We start from the raw sequence: 15,878 nt of genomic DNA on the forward strand, positions 1-15,878 counted from the left end.
TGTGCAGAGCACTGTACTAAATGCTTGGGAAGTACAAGTTGGCAACATATAGAGACAGTCCCTACCCAACAGTGGACTCACAGTCTAAAAGGGGGAGACAGAGAACAAAACCAAACATACTAACAAAATAAAATAAATAGAATAGATATGTACGGGTAAAATAAATAAATAGAGTAATAAATATGTCCGAACATATATACATATATACAGGTGCTGTGGGGAGCTGGGATTAGAACCCATGACCTTCTGATTCCTAGGCCCCTGCTCTACACCAAGCTGCTTCTTGACAATGATCTTGTAAAATGGCAGCGTGTCTGAACAAACATTGCGATGACGGCTCTGGGAGTCCAGAAAAAGCGTCCCATTGGGTTTGTCGGGTTCTGTGATCAGACTGAGCCCCTTCCTTCCTCTCCCCCTCATCCCCCTCTCCATCCCCCCCATCTTACCTCCTTCCCTTCCCCACGGCACCTGTATATACGCATATATGTTTGTACATATTTATTACTCTATTTATTTATTGATTTTACTTGTCCATATCTATTCTATTTATTTTATTTTGTTAGTATGTTTGGTTTTGTTCTCTGTCTCCCCCTTTTAGACTGTGAGCCCACTGTTGGGTCGGGACTGTCTCTATATGATGCCAATTTGGGCTTCCCAAGCGCTTAGTCCAGTGCTCTGCACACAGTAAGCGCTCAATAAATACGATTGATGATGATGATGATGAAGAGGGTTGTGTGGTTTTTTTTTGTGGAGGGTGTTGATCATGCCACTAGGCCGTCTCTCCCCGCCTCAAATCCCCTCCCTCTGCCCACACTCCTCCCCAGCCCTCTCTCAGAGGAGGCTACTGAGTAGTCAAAGAGGCAGGAAAGATTGCCAAACAGCAAGAGGAAGTTCAAGCAAAGGGTTTGAATAATCCCCACGTCAGGCCGACGGCCCCCGAAAAAGCCAAGCGGTCTGGGTGATATACTTTTGATGACTGGATCTGGGGAGAGATGATGAAACAGGAAAAATCGGTGCTGAGGTAGGGAGCCTGAGCCCATCATCATCATCATCATCATCAGTTGTATTTATTGAGCGCTTACTGTGTGCAGAGCACTGTACTAAGTGCTTGGGAAGTACAATTTGGCAACATATAGAGACAGTCCCTACCCAACAGTGGGCTCACAGTCTAAAAGGGGGTGACAGAGAACAAAACCAAACATACTAACAAAATCAAATAAATAGAATAGATAGGTACAAGTAAAATAAATAGATAGAGTAATAAATATGTACAAACATATATACATATATACAGGTGCTGTGGGGAAGGGAAGGATGTGTGCAGAGCACTGTACTAAGCGCTTGGGAAGTACATCATCATCATCGTCAATCCATCCCTCTTCAAAACCGACAGATGATCACTCTCCCCACCCTCAAAGCCTTATTAAAACCCATCTCCCTCCAAAAGCCTTCCCCATTGATGCCCTCATTTCCTCTTCTCCCACTCCCTTCCGTGTCATCCTTCTTGGGGAAGCAGCTTGGCTTAGTCGAAAGTGCCCAGGCTTGGGAGTCAGAGGTCGTGAGTTCTAATCCCGGCTCCTCCACTTGTCGGCTGTGTGACTTTGGGCAAGTCACTTCTCTATGCCTCAGGTACCTCATCTGTAAAACGGGGATTAAAGACTGCGAGCCGCACGTGGGACAACCTGATTACCGTGTGTCTACCGCACACTTAGAACAGTGCTTGGCACATAGTAAGCGCTTAACAAATATCATCATTATCATCAGCATCACCCGTTATTTGCCTCACCTTCATGTACATACTCGCTGTGGGCAGGGAATGTATCAACTTGTACTTCCCAACCGCTCAGTACAGTGCTCTGCACACAGTAAGCGCTCAATAAATACGATTGATGATGATGATGATGATCTGTTCATTGTTCTATTGTACTCTCCCAAGCTCTCTTAGTACACTGCCCTGCACACAGTAAGCACTCAACAAATATGTATGAATGAATGAATCCAATAATTTATTTTTATTAATGACCATCTCCCCTCCCTAGACTGTAAGCTTCCTGTGGGAAGGATCTGAGTCTACCAACTCTCTTATATTGTACTTTCCCAAGCTGAGTACACTGAGTTCAGTCACTTCACTTCTCTGGACCTCAGTTACCGCATACATAAAATGGGGATTAAGACTGTGCGCCCTACTTGGGACGGGGACTGCGTCCAACCCGATTACCTCGTATCTACCCCAGTGCTTAGTACAGTGCCTGGCACACAGTAAGCATTAGGGGAAGCAGCGTGGCTCAGTGGAAAGAGCCCGGGCTTTGGAGTCAGAGGTCATGGGTTCAAATCCTGGCTCCGCCACTTGTCAGCTGTTTGACTCCGGGCAAGTCACTTAACTTCTCTGGGCCTCAGTTCCCTCACCTGTAAAATGGGGATTAAGACTGTGAGCCCCCCGTGGGACAACCTGATCACCTTGTAAACTCCCCAGCGCTTAGAACAGTGCTTTGCACATAGCGTTTAATAAATGCCATCATTATCCAGTGCTTAGAACAGTGCTTTGCACATAGCACTTAACAAATACCATCATCATTATTATTATTATTTAACCAAACCATAACTATTATTTTTAGAAAGTGTCTAAACCTATTGCGCAAGTTCAAGAATACTTTGTGAACTGAATCTGTGCAAGGTAAAACTGCCGTAAACCCCACAGGGAGAGGTGGGCAAACACCAGTCCTAAGAGTTCAGGATAATAATAATAATTTGGGTATTTGTTAAGTGCTTACTGTGTGCCAAGTACTGTTCTAAGCGCTGGGGAGAATACAAGGTGATCAGGTTGTCCCATGTGGGGCTCACAATCTTAATCCCCATTTTACAGATGAGGTAACTGAGGCACAGAGAAGTGAAGTGACTCGCCCAAAGTCACACAGCTGAGAAGCGGCAGAGCCGGGATTTGAACCCATGACCTCTGACTCCCAAGCCAGTGCTCTTTCCACTGAAAGGTGACAAGATGACGGGATAGCAAGAACAGTGCTTGGCACATAGTAAGCGCTTAACAAATACCATAAAAAAAACCCCTCATATGGAGGAATTGACTGAGGGCTTAGTCAGGGCCTATGGTCCTGATTAAATCCCTCACTTCCCCCATTTGTCCTCCCTCTGAGTCACTTCCCTTATTTTACTTATACATATCTATTCTATTTATTTTATTTTGTTAATATGTTTGGTTTTTATGTTTGGTTTATTTTTATGTTTATAAATAAATGTATTTATTTTATTTTGTTAATGTGTTTGGTTTTATGTTTGGTATCTCTGTCTCTCCCTTCTAGACTGTGAGCCCACTGTTGGGTAGGGACTGTCTCTATATGTTGCCAACTTGTACTTCCCAAGCGCTTAGTACAGTGCTCTGCACATAGTAAGCGCTCAATAAATACGATTGATTGATTCCTTTATTTACCTTATTTATCCTCCCCTTTTTTTTTTGTAGTATTTATGAGTTGACTATTTGCCAGTCCCTGCACTACATACCGGGGTAGATACAGGCTAGTCAGGTTGGACGTAGTCCACGTGAGGTTCACGGTTTTGATCCCCATTTTACAGATGAGGTAACTGAGGCACAGAAAAGTGAAGGGACTTGCCCCGGGTCACAGAGCAGACAAGCGGTAGAGCCAGGATTAGAACCCAGGTCCTTCTGATTCCCAGGCCCGGGCTGTATTTACTGGGCCACGCTGCTTCCAGTGTATTATCCATGCACTTGGTTTTATAAACTTCATCCCATCTGCCCAGCACTTATAATAATACTAATGGCATTTATTAAGTGCTTAGTATGTGCAAAGCACTGTTCTAAGCGCTGATGTACTTATGTACATTACCAACTGTAATTGAACATATCTGTCCCAGTGCTTAGTTCGGTGTGTGACACATAGTAAGCACTTCATCATCATCATCATCATCATCATCAATCGTATTTATTGAGCGCTTACTATGTGCAGAGCACTGTACTGAGCGCTTGGGAAGTACAAATTGGCAACACATAGAGACAGTCCCTACCCAACAGTGGGCTCACAGTCTAAAAGGGGGAGACAGATAAAAAAACCAAACATACTAACAAAATAAAATAAATAGAATAGATATGTACAAATAAAATAAATAAATAGAGTAATAAATATGTACAAACATATATACATATATACAGGTATCGCAATTACTATTGTCTGTCCACGCCTCTAGTCTGTAAACTCCATGTGGGTAGGGATCATGACTAATAATGGCATTTGTTAAGTGCTTACTATGCGCCAGGCACTGTACTAAGCACTGGGGTGGACACAAGCAAATTGGGGTGGACACAGTCCCCGTCCCAGTGTGGGCTCACAGTCTCAATCCCCATTTTACAGTTGAAGGAACTGAGGCCTAGAGAAGTGAGGTGACTTGCCCAAGGTCACCCAGCAGACAAGTGGCAGAGCAGGGATTAGAACCCACAACCTTCTGACTCACAGGCCTGTGCATTATCCAGCGTGGCTCAGTGGAAAGCGTCCGGGCTTTGGAGTCAGAGGTCATGGGTTCAAATCCTGGCTCTGCCAATTGTCAGCCGTGTGACTTTGGGCAAGTCACTTCACTTCTCTGTGACCCAGTTCCCTCATCTGCAAAATGGGGATTAAGACTATGAGCCCACCATGGGACAACCTGATCACCTTGTAACCTCCCTAGTGCTTAGAACAGTGCTTTGCACATAGTAAACGCTTAAGAAATACCATTATTATTATTATTATTATTATTATCCACTACGCCTTCCTGCTTCCCCATGTATTGCATGCTCCCAGGCACTTATAAAGTGCTCTGCACACAGTAAGTGCTCAGTAAATACCATCGATAGATTGATCAGTGCTGGTGGCTTGGACAGCCCTACTGCTTTTTGAATGGTATTTCATTCATTCATTCAGTCATATTTATTGAGCACTTACTGTGTGCAGAGCACTGTAGTAAGCGCTTGGAAAGTACAATTCAGCAACAGTTAGAGACAATCCCTGCTCAATGGGCTCACAGTCTAGAAGGGGGAAGACAGATATCAAAACGAGTAAACAGGTTTCAGTAGCATCAATATAAATAAATAGAATTATAGATATATGCACATCATTAATAAAATGAAAAGAATAATAAATATGTACATATATACACAGGTGCTGTGGGGCCGGGAGGGGGGTAGAGCAGAGGGAGGGAGTCGGGGCGATGGAGCAGAGGAAGAGGGGGGCTTAGTCTGGGAAGGTATTTGTTAAGTGCTTACTGTGTGCCAGGCACTGTACTAAGTGCTGGGGTAAGCGTGGCTCAATGGAAAGAGCACAGGCTTGGGAGTCAGAGGTCTTGGGTTCAAATCCCGGCTCCGCCAATTGTCAGCTGTGTGACCTTGGGAAAGTCACTTAACTTCTCTGGGCCTCAGTTCCCTCATCTCTAAAATGGGGATTAAGACTGTGAGCCCCACATGGGGCAACCTGATCACCTTGTATCCTCCCCAGCGCTTAGAACAGTGCTTTGCACATGGTAAGCGCTTAACAAATGCCATCATTATTATTATTACAAGCTAAGTAGGTTGGACACAGTCCTTGCCCCACACAGGGCTCGTAGAATTAGATCCCATTTTACAGATGAGGTAACTGAGGCCCAGAGAAGTGACTTGCCCCAGGTCACAGAGCAGAAAAGGGGCAGAGGCGGAATTAGAACCCAGGTCCTTCTGACTCCCGGGCTTGTATTCTGTCCGCTAGATCATGCTGCTTCTCTTGCCGGTCCGATTCTTGCTAGAGCGCGGAAAGGAAACGATAGCGGCAACGGGATCGGCTGTATGCGGACAGGATGTGTTGCCGACTTGTACTTCCCAAGCGCTTAGTACAGTGCTCTGCACACAGTAAGCGCTCAATAAATACGATTGATTGATTGATTGATTGATTAATGCTCACCAAGAGCTTCCTTCCTTGAATCCCGACACCGGGCCTGTCCAGCGGCACGTCCAGCTGATTGGTGGATAAATATAGGATCATCGTCAGTCATATTTCTTGAGCATCAAGTGCTTTCTGCGTGCAGAGCAATGCGTTAGGCGTTTGGAAGAGTAGACTGTAGCAGAGTTGTTAGACACACGAGAAGCAGCCTGGCTCAGTGGAAAGAGCACGGGCTTTGGAGTCAGAGGTCATGGGTTCGAATCCCGACTCCGCCACATGTCTGCTGTGTGACCTTGGGCAAGTCACTTAACATCTCTGAGCCTCAGTTACCTCATCTGTAAAATGGGGATTAAGACCGTGAACCCCACATGGGACAACCTGATCACTTTGTATCCCCCCCAGCGCTTAGAACAGTGCTTTGCACATAGTAAGCGCTTAACAAATGCCAACATTATTTATTTATTATTTATTTCCCCTCCCACAAGGAGCTTACAGTCCAGAGACGGAGACCCACCCGTTAATATAAATAAATGAAACTCTAAGCTCCTTGTGGGCAAGTGTTACCGCGTCTGCCATCTCTTTTGTATTGTACCCTCTCCAAAGCACACGGTACAGTGTCCTGCTCACGGAGAGCGCTCAATAAATACCACTGAATTAAATGTAATGTGCAGAGAAGAGGGGGGTCGCCTCTTCCGTTTGAGAGCAGGGATGAGTTTAGGGTGGAGGTCACAGTGGAGGATTGAGAGCGTGGGACGGTGGGGTGGCCCACGTCATCCCCCGGTCCTGGAATGCCCTCCCTCTGCCCACCCGCCAAGCTAGCTCTCTTCCTCCCTTCAAGGCCCTGCTGAGAGCTCACCTCCTCCAGGAGGCCTTCCCACACTGAGCCCCTTCCTTCCTCTCCCCCTCGACCCCCTCTCCACCCCCCCGTCTTACCTCCTTCCCTTCCCCACAGCACCTGTATATATGTATATATGTTTGTACATATTTATTACTCTATTTATTTATTTATTTATTTGTACATATCTATTCTATTCATTTTATTTTGTTAGTATGTTTGGTTTTGTTCTCTGTCTCCCCCTTTTAGACTGTGAACCCACTGTTGGGTAGGGACTGTCTCTATATGTTGCCAATTTGTACTTCCCAAGCGCTTAGTACAGTGCTCTGCACATAGTAAGCACTCAATAAATACGATTGATTGATTGGGGGAGAGGAGAGCTAGAGGTGAGAAGTGGCAGGATACATAGAAGCTGAGCTACAGTTTTTCTCAACTCCGTTAGGCCCTGGAGTTTTATGACAGAGTCCCTCTAGATTGTAAAATCGTTAAGGGTAGGGAACGCTTTTGCTAATTCTGTTTTATTGTACTAGGGAAAGCACTAATGCTGTGCACATAGTAAATGCTCAATAAACTCCATTGATTGATTGATTGAGTGAACCATCTCCTTGTTCCAGCCCAGTGGAAAGAGCACAGACCTGGGAATCAAAGGACCTCAATTCTGCCATTGGGTGTCCTTGGGTAAGTCACTTGACTTCTCTGTGCCTTAGTTGCCTCATTTGTAAAATGGCAATTCAGTACCTATTCTCGCTCCTACTTCAGACTGTGAATCCCTTGTGGGTAAGGGACTGTGAGCCCGTTGTTGGGTTGGGACCGTCTCTATATGTTGCCAACTTGTACTTCCCAAGCGCTTAGTACAGTGCTCTGCACACAAAGTGCTCAATAAATACGACTGAATGAATGAATCAATCAATCAATCGTATTTATTGAGCGCTTACTGTGTGCAGAGCACTGTACTAAGCGCTTGGGATGTACAAGCTGGCAACATATAGAGACAGTCCCTACCCAACAGTGGGCTCACAGTCTAGAACGGGGAGACAGAGTACAAAACCAAGCATACTAACAAAATAAAATGAATAGAATAGATAGGTACAAGTAAAACAAATAAATAAATAGAGTAATTAATATGTACAAACATATATACATATATACAGGTGCTGTGGGTAAGGGAAGGAGGTAAGATGTGGGGGATGGAGAGGGGGCCGAGGGGGAGAGGAAGGAAGGGGCTCAGTCTGGGAAGGCCTCCTGGAGGAGATGAGCTCTCAGTAGGGCCTTGAAGGGAGGAAGAGGGCTGGCTTGGAATGAATGAACGAATGACTGTGTCCAACCTAATTATTGTATATCTATGCCAGTGCTTAGTACAGTACTTGGTAAGTGCTTAACACGGTAACATTTTTTAAAAAAGGTTTTTAATTCCCATTTGACAGACGAAGGAACTAAGGCAGAGGCCATTTAAGTGACTTTAGCAAGGTCATAGAGCGGGCGAGTGGCAGAGTCGGGATTAGAACCCAGGTACCTTGATGCCCGAAAGTTGATTGTCGGATGTGATAAGGAAAGGATTTCCAGGCCGGAGGCAGGACGTGGGAAAGGGCTCAGTGGCGAGATAGAGGAGCTCAAGGGACAGTGAGTAGTTTGGCCTTAGAGGAACGGAGAGCGTGGCCTGGGTTGTAGTAAGAAGTCAGCGAGGTAAGATTGGAAGAAGCATCAGACTTGGGAGTCAGTAGGTCCTGGGTTCTAATCCAGACTCTGCCACTTATCTGCTGTGTGACCGGGGGCAAGTCACTTCACTTCTCTGGGCCTCAGTTACTTCATCTGTAAATCGCGGAGTAAGACTGTGAACCCTATGTGGGACAGGGACTATGGCCAACCTGATTAAACAGTATCTGCCCCAGCACTTAGTACATTGTCTGGCACATAGCCCGGGCTTTGGAGTCAGAGGTCGTGGGCTCAAATCCCGGCTCCGCCAATTGTCAGCTGGGTGACTTTGGGCAAGTCACTTCACTTCTCTGGGCCTCAGTTACCTCATCTGTAAAATGGGGATTAAGACGGTGAGCCCCCCTTGGGACAGCCTGATCACCTTGTAACCTCCCCAGTGCTTAGAAGCGCTTAATAAATGCCATAAAAAACTTAAATACCATAAAAAAGCCAATGGTAAGGAGTTTCTGTTCGATTTGGATGTGGATGGGCAACCACTGGAGGTTCTTGAGGAGTGGGGAAACATGGACTGAATGCTTTTTTCTTTTGAGAAAAATGATCTGAGTGCAGAGTGAAATATGGACTGGAAAGGGGAGAGACAGGAGACTGGGAGATCAGCAAGGAGGCTGATGCAGTAATCAAGGAGGGATAGGATGAGGGATTGTATTAATGTATGAGTTTGGGTGGAGAGGAAAGGGCAGATTTTAGCAATGTTGTGAAGGTAGAATGGAAAGGATTTGGTGTCGTATATGTGGATTGAATGAAAGAGATGAGTTAATAATGATAATTGTGGTATTTGTTAATCACTAACTGTGCTTAACAAATGTGCTTGCGCTTAAAACAGTGCTTGGCACATAGTAAGCACTTAGCAAATACCATTATTGGCTCAGTGGAAAGAGCCCGGGCTTTGGAGTCAGAGGTCATGGATTCAAATCCCAGCTCCACCAACTGTCATCTGCGTGACTTTGGGCAAGTCACTTCACTTCTCCGGGCCTCAGTTCCCTCATCTGTAAAATGGGGATGAAGCCTGTGAGCCCCCGGTGGAACAACCTGATTACCTTGTACCCCCCCCAGCGCTTAGAACAGTGCTTTGCACATAGTAAGCACTTAATAAATGCCATTATTATTATTATTATTATTATTATTATTATTATATGCCAAGCAGCATACTAAGCTCTGGGGTGGATACAAGCAAATCGGGTTGGACACAGTCCCTGTCCCACATGGGGCTCCCAGTCTGAATCCCCATTTTACAGATGAGGGAACTGAGGTTCAGAGAAATGAAGTGACTTGCCCAAAGTCACAGAGCAGACAAGTAGCAGATCTGGGGTTAGAACCCATGACCTTCTGACCCCCAGGCCCATGCTCTATCCACTATGCCATGTATGCTTCTCTGTTGAGGAGAGGCTCACCTACACAGTATTATTATTATTATTATTATTGTATTTGTTAAGCACTTACTATGTGCCAAGCACTGTTCTAAGCGCTGGGGGAGATTCAAGGTAATCAGGTTGTCCCACGTGAGGCTCACAGTCTTAAATCCCCATTTTACAGTTGAGGTAACTGAGGCACAGAGAAGTTAAGTGGCTTGCTCAAAGTCACACAGCAGAAAAATGGTGGAGCTAGGATTAGAACCCGTGTCCTCTGACTTCCAAGCCCATGCTTCCAAGCAGCGTGGCTCAGTGGAAAAGAGCCCGGGCTTTGGAGTCAGAGGTCATGGGTTCAAATCCCAGCTCCACCAACTGTCAGCTGTGTGACTTTGGGCAAGTCACTTCACTTCTCTGTGCTTCAGTGACCTCATCTGTAAAATGGGGATTAAGACTGTGAGCCCCCCCGGTGGGACAACCTGATCACCTTGTAACCTCCCCAGCGCTTAGAACAGTGCTTGGCACATAGTAAGCGCTTAATAAATGCCATCATCATCATCATCATGCTCTTTCCACTATACCATGCTGTGTCACTGTACAAAGCACTAGAGTAGATACAGGATAATCAGATTGGACACAGTCCATGTCCTACTTGGCACTCAATCTTAATCTCCATTTCATTCATTTCCACGCTCCCTTCAATCATCCCCCCTCCAGCCCCACAGCACTTATGTACATATCTGTAATTTATTTATTTATATCAATAATAATAATTACGGTATTTGTTAAGCACTTAGTATGTGCCAGGCACTGTAGTAAGCGCTGGATACAAGTTATTCGGGTTGGACCCAGTCCCACGTGGGGCTCCCAGTCTCAATCCCCATTCTACAGTTGAGGTAACTGAACCTAACTATAGGTAGAGAATGTGTCTACCAACTTGGATGTATTGTAGTCATTCACTCATTCAATCATATTTATTGAGCGCTTACTGCATGCAGAGCACTGTACTAAGCACTTGGGAAGCACAAGTTGGCAACATATATGTCGCTTAGTCGCTTAGTAGAGTACATTGCACCCAGGAAACATTTAATGAATACAGCTGATTGACTGGGGATAATGCCAAGATTATGGGCTTGTGAGATGGGGGGATGGTAGTGCTGTCTACAGTGATGGGAAAGTCAGGTGGACAGAGTTTGGGTGGGAAGATGAGGAGTTCTGTTTTTGATGTGTTAAGTTTCAGTCGTCTGCAGGACTTCCAAGTAGAGATCAATAAATACGATAGAATGAATAAATAGAAATAGTAGTTGAAGCCTTGGGAATGAGTGAGTTCTCCAAGGACATGGGTGTATATGGAGAATATGGACTCCCACAGACTTAGGCATAGGAGGCAGAGGAAGACCCAAGTGCTTAGTACAGTGCTCTGCACACAGTAAGCGCTCAATAAATATGAATGAATGAATGAATGAATGAAGAGCCTACAAAGGAGATTGAGAAGGAGCGACCAGAGAGATAAGAGGAGAACCAGGAGAGGATGATTTCAGTGAAGGCAAGGTTAGATAATGTTTCCAGAAGAAGGTGATTGTCCACAGTGTCGAAGGCTAATCAACCTGATTAGCTTAACTTCTACCCCAGAGCTTAGTACAATTTGTGGCACATAATGAGCTAAATATCATAAAAAATGAAAAAAAAAGCAGCTGAGAGGTAGAGGAGGATTAGGATGGAGTAGAGGCCATTGGATTCGGCAAGAAGGAGATCACTGGTGACCTTTGAGAAGGGGGTGTCTGTGGAGTGAAGGGGGTGGAAGCTAGATTGGAGGAGGTCAACGAGGGAGAGAGGTAACGGAAGCAGTGGGGGCTGGCAATTTGCTCAATAAGTTTGGAAAGAATGGTAGGAGGGAGATGGGGCGATAATTGGAGGGAAACGTGGGGTCAAGGGAGGGTATTATAATACTAATAATAATAATGCTGGTATTTGTTAAGTGCTTACTATGTGCTGAGCACTGTTCTAAGCGTAGGGGTAGACAGAGGTTAATCACATTGTCCCACCTGAGGCTCAAAGTCTTCATCCCCATTTTACACATGAGGGAACTGAGGCACCGAGAAGTGAAGTGACTTGCCCAGAGTCACACAACTGACAAGTGGCGGAGCCAGGATTAGAACCCAGAACCTCTGGCTCCCAAGCCCGGGCTCTTGCCACTGAGCCACGCTCCTCAGGTATTTTAGGATAGGGGAGACATGAGCATGTTTGAAAGCAGTGGGAAGAAGCCATTGGAGAGCAAACAGTTGCAGATGGAGGACAAGGAGGGAGGAACCAAGGGTTTCCATAAGGTGTGAAAAGATGGGGACCGGTGCACAAATAGAGGGGATAGATTTGGAGAGGAGGCGGGAGATCTCCACTTAAGATACTGCTGGGAAAGGTGGGAGAGTCGAAGAAGGGGCAGGAAGGAGGAGGAACCGGAGGGGAGCAGGAGAGATTTTCGGGAGATCACACTTGAGGGTTTCAATTTTACCCATATCCATTGAGCTCTTTTTCGTGGTGGGACTCACTCATCTCAGAAAGGAAAAAAGGGGAGGAATTTCTTCAAGGGAATTCAGTTCCTCCTGGGACTTGCTCCTTAGGAAGCTGGGCTTTGAGCATAGAGAAGCCACTTATCAGCTGTGTGACTTTGGGCAAGTCACTTAACTTCTCGGTGCCTCAGTTACCTCATCTGGAAAATGGGGATTAAGACTGTGAGCCCCATGTGGGACAACCTGATTACCTTGTATCTACGCTGTAGAGAAGCAGTGTGGCTCGATGGAAAGAGCACGGGCTTTGGGGTCAGAGGCCGTGGGTTCAAATTCCGGCTCCGCTACACATCTGCTGTGTGACCTTGGGCAAGTCACTTAACTTCTCAGAGCCTCAGTTACCTCATCTGTAAAATGGGGATGATGACTGTGAGCCCCGTGCGGGACAACCTGATCACCTTGTATCCCCCCAGTGCTTAGAACAGTGCTTTGCACATAGTAAGCGCTTAACAAATGCCATTATTATTATTATTATTATTACTACCCCTATGCTTAGAACAGTGATCGGCACATAGTAAGCACTCAACAAATACCAACATTATTATTATTATTATCTGAATAATAGAGAATTATGGAGATGAATAATAGAACAGCGGTTGGCACATAGTAAGCGCTTAACAAATACCAAAATTATTATTATTATCATTTGCAAACTGGCATCTAATGAACGCTCTTCAAATCCGAACGAAGAAGTCTGGGCTTGGAGACTTGTTATTCATTATACTTCTGCCCTCTGACGGTGGTTAAAGCAGTTCTGAGGAGGAGCCGAGACCATGTTCCTGAAACGCGACTGCGCTAACTGTAGGAGGATTTATTTAATCAAACAAGCAAGGGTATTTACTGAGCAATTACTCTGCAGAGCGCTGTACTAAGTGCTTGGGAGAGTACAGTAAAACAGAGTTGTTAGACATGATCCCTGCCTACAAGGAGCTTGCTGTCTATGGAGGGAGACAGACACCGAAATAAATACATTTAGGGGAAATGGCAGGGTACATACAGGCTGTCAGGCTGAGGGTGGGGTGAATATGAAGTGCTTAGAGGGTACAGATACAAGGGCGTAGGCCACAAAAGTCTGAAGATATGACTTGAATGTTACTTTTAAAGCTTTGTAAGCCCAGAAGTTTGTAAGAAAGTAAGCCAGATTTATAAATGTTTTCATGTGCCCTGCTCTGATGGTTTTGGATTTAAATTTAAATTCACACTACTGGGGTGTTTGTCTACTGGGCATTAAACACACACACACACACACACACACACACACACACGGTTAGAAAAGAGATGAATAATTCAGATTTCTCCTTTGCCATCTTTAGTAATTGCTTGTCTCACTAGTCATTGAAGTTATGTGGCAGTATATGAATTTTATACAAAGCAGTGTTACATATTTAGGCTTTTCCAGTATCCGAACGTGTTAGGTAATCCTGTTAAGATCCATGATTGTGGATATCGCTCAATCATTCCGTCACTCATCCTATCCCGCCTGGATGACTGCATCAGCCTCCTTGCTGATCTCCCCGCCTCCTGTCTCTCCCCACGCCAGTCCGTACTTCACAATGCTGTCCAGATCATTTTTCTACAAAAACATTCTGGAAACATCGCCCCGCTCCTCAAAAAACTGCAATGGTTGCCCATTCACCTCCGTATCAAACAAAAACTCCTCTCTATTGGCTTCAAAGCACTCTACCTTGCCCCTTCCTATCTCACCTCACTTCTCTCCTTCTACAACCCAGCCTGCACACTTTGCTCCTCTAGTGCTAACCTTCTCACTGGGCCTCCATCTCGCCCGTCTCGCCGCTGACCCCCAGCCCACGTCCTGCCTCTGGCCTTGGACGCCCTCCCTCCTCTAATCCGACAGACAAACCACTCTCCCCCGCCTCAAGGCTTTATTGAAGGCCCACCTCCTCCAAGAGGCCTTCCCAGACTAAGCCCCACTTTTCCTCATCTCCCACTCTCTTCTGCGTTGCCCTGACTTGCTCCCTTTCCTCTTCCCCCTTTCCAGCCCCAAAGCACTTATGTCCATATCTGTCCCACTGTTGGGTAGGGACTGTCTCTATAAGTTGCCAATTTGTACTTCCCAAGCGCTTAGTACAGTGCTCTGCACATAGTAAGCGCTCAATAAATACGATTGATGATATATTTGTATTGATGTCTGTCTCCCCCACTTTAGACTATGAGCTCTTTGTGGGGCTCATTGAGCTCTAGTCCCTTCTACACTGTGAGCCCGTTGTTGGGTAGGGACCGTCTCTATATGTTGCCAACTTGTACTTCCCAAGCGCTTAGTACAGTGCTTTGCACACAGTAAGTGCTCAATAAATACTTCCCAAGTGCTTAGTACAGTGCGCTGCACACAGTAAGCGCTCAATAAATACGATTTGATTGATTGATTGATTGATAAATACGATTGAATGAATGAATGAATTGTGGGCAGGGAATGTCACTGTTTATTGTTGTATTGTACTTTCCCAAGTGCTAAGTACAGTGCTCTGCAACAGTAAGTGCACAGTAAATATTATTCAATGAGTGAATATTGTTTTTAATGCTTTTCAATGTAGGTATATATAAATATGACCTCAAGGTCAATTGTTCTGTAAAGTACATCTCACCTTTCCCCACATACCTTTTAAAATTCAAAAACAGATAATAATAATTGTGGTAATTATAAGCGCTTACTATGTGCCAGGCACTGTGCTGAGTTCCAGAGTCAGTATAAATTAGTTAAGTTGGTTACAGTCCATGTTCCACATGGGGCTCACAGTCTTAATCCCCATTTTACAGATGAGGTAACTGTGGCACAGAGAAGTGAAGTAAATTGCCTATGGTGTCACAGCAGACAAATGGCACAGCTGGGATTAGATCCCAGGTCCTTCTAGCTCCCAGGCCTGTGCTTTTTCATACTGTTTCCCTTAAGATACTCTCATTTATCCATTCCTTTCACCCTATATTGCTCAAGGCTCTCTTTGGAAACTCAGACCATTTCTTTAATCAGCACACAAAATGCTCTGTGTATTTGTGTTTTTGAAATTCTTATGGCTGTACATCTTTAAAGCCTGTTCATTCATTCATTCAGTCGTATTTATCGCATGCTTACTGTGTGCAGAGCACTGTACTAAGCTCTTGGGAAGTACAAGTTGGCAACATATAGAGACGGTCCCTACCCAACAATGGGCTCACAGTCTAGAAGAGGGAGGCAGACAACAAAACAAAACGTGTAGACAGGTTTCCACTCTCATTCTCATTCACTCAGTAGCATGTTCAAATTGCTTGCCAAGGGCACTGAAGTCAAGCATTCACAAAAAGGAGAAATATATTTCAACAGTCTGAACTTAGTTTTGCTTCTGCAATTAGTCTAATTCTATGCTCATGCTAAATAAAAAGGAAAGAAACTGCTTTAAAGTATGGCTTTTAGAGACTGCCGTAATAGTTAAATGATAGGTCAATTATGAACAAAACTTCTAAAATGTATTCCTGCTGCACTTGAAGCTGAAAAAGAATAGGAGATTTTTGTTAT

General features: G+C 45.0%; 1 protein-coding gene across 2 annotated transcripts in view; it reads left to right on the top strand.

Annotated features, from left to right (window-relative positions):
• Nucleotides 1-15,878, top strand: part of FGD4 (FYVE, RhoGEF and PH domain containing 4) — a 387,351-nt gene that overhangs the window by 179,354 nt on the left and 192,119 nt on the right. The gene's annotated exons all lie outside the window — the stretch shown is intronic.

Source organism: Tachyglossus aculeatus, chromosome 2 (assembly GCF_015852505.1).
Source record: "Tachyglossus aculeatus isolate mTacAcu1 chromosome 2, mTacAcu1.pri, whole genome shotgun sequence".
NCBI classification, from domain to species: domain Eukaryota; kingdom Metazoa; phylum Chordata; class Mammalia; order Monotremata; family Tachyglossidae; genus Tachyglossus; species Tachyglossus aculeatus.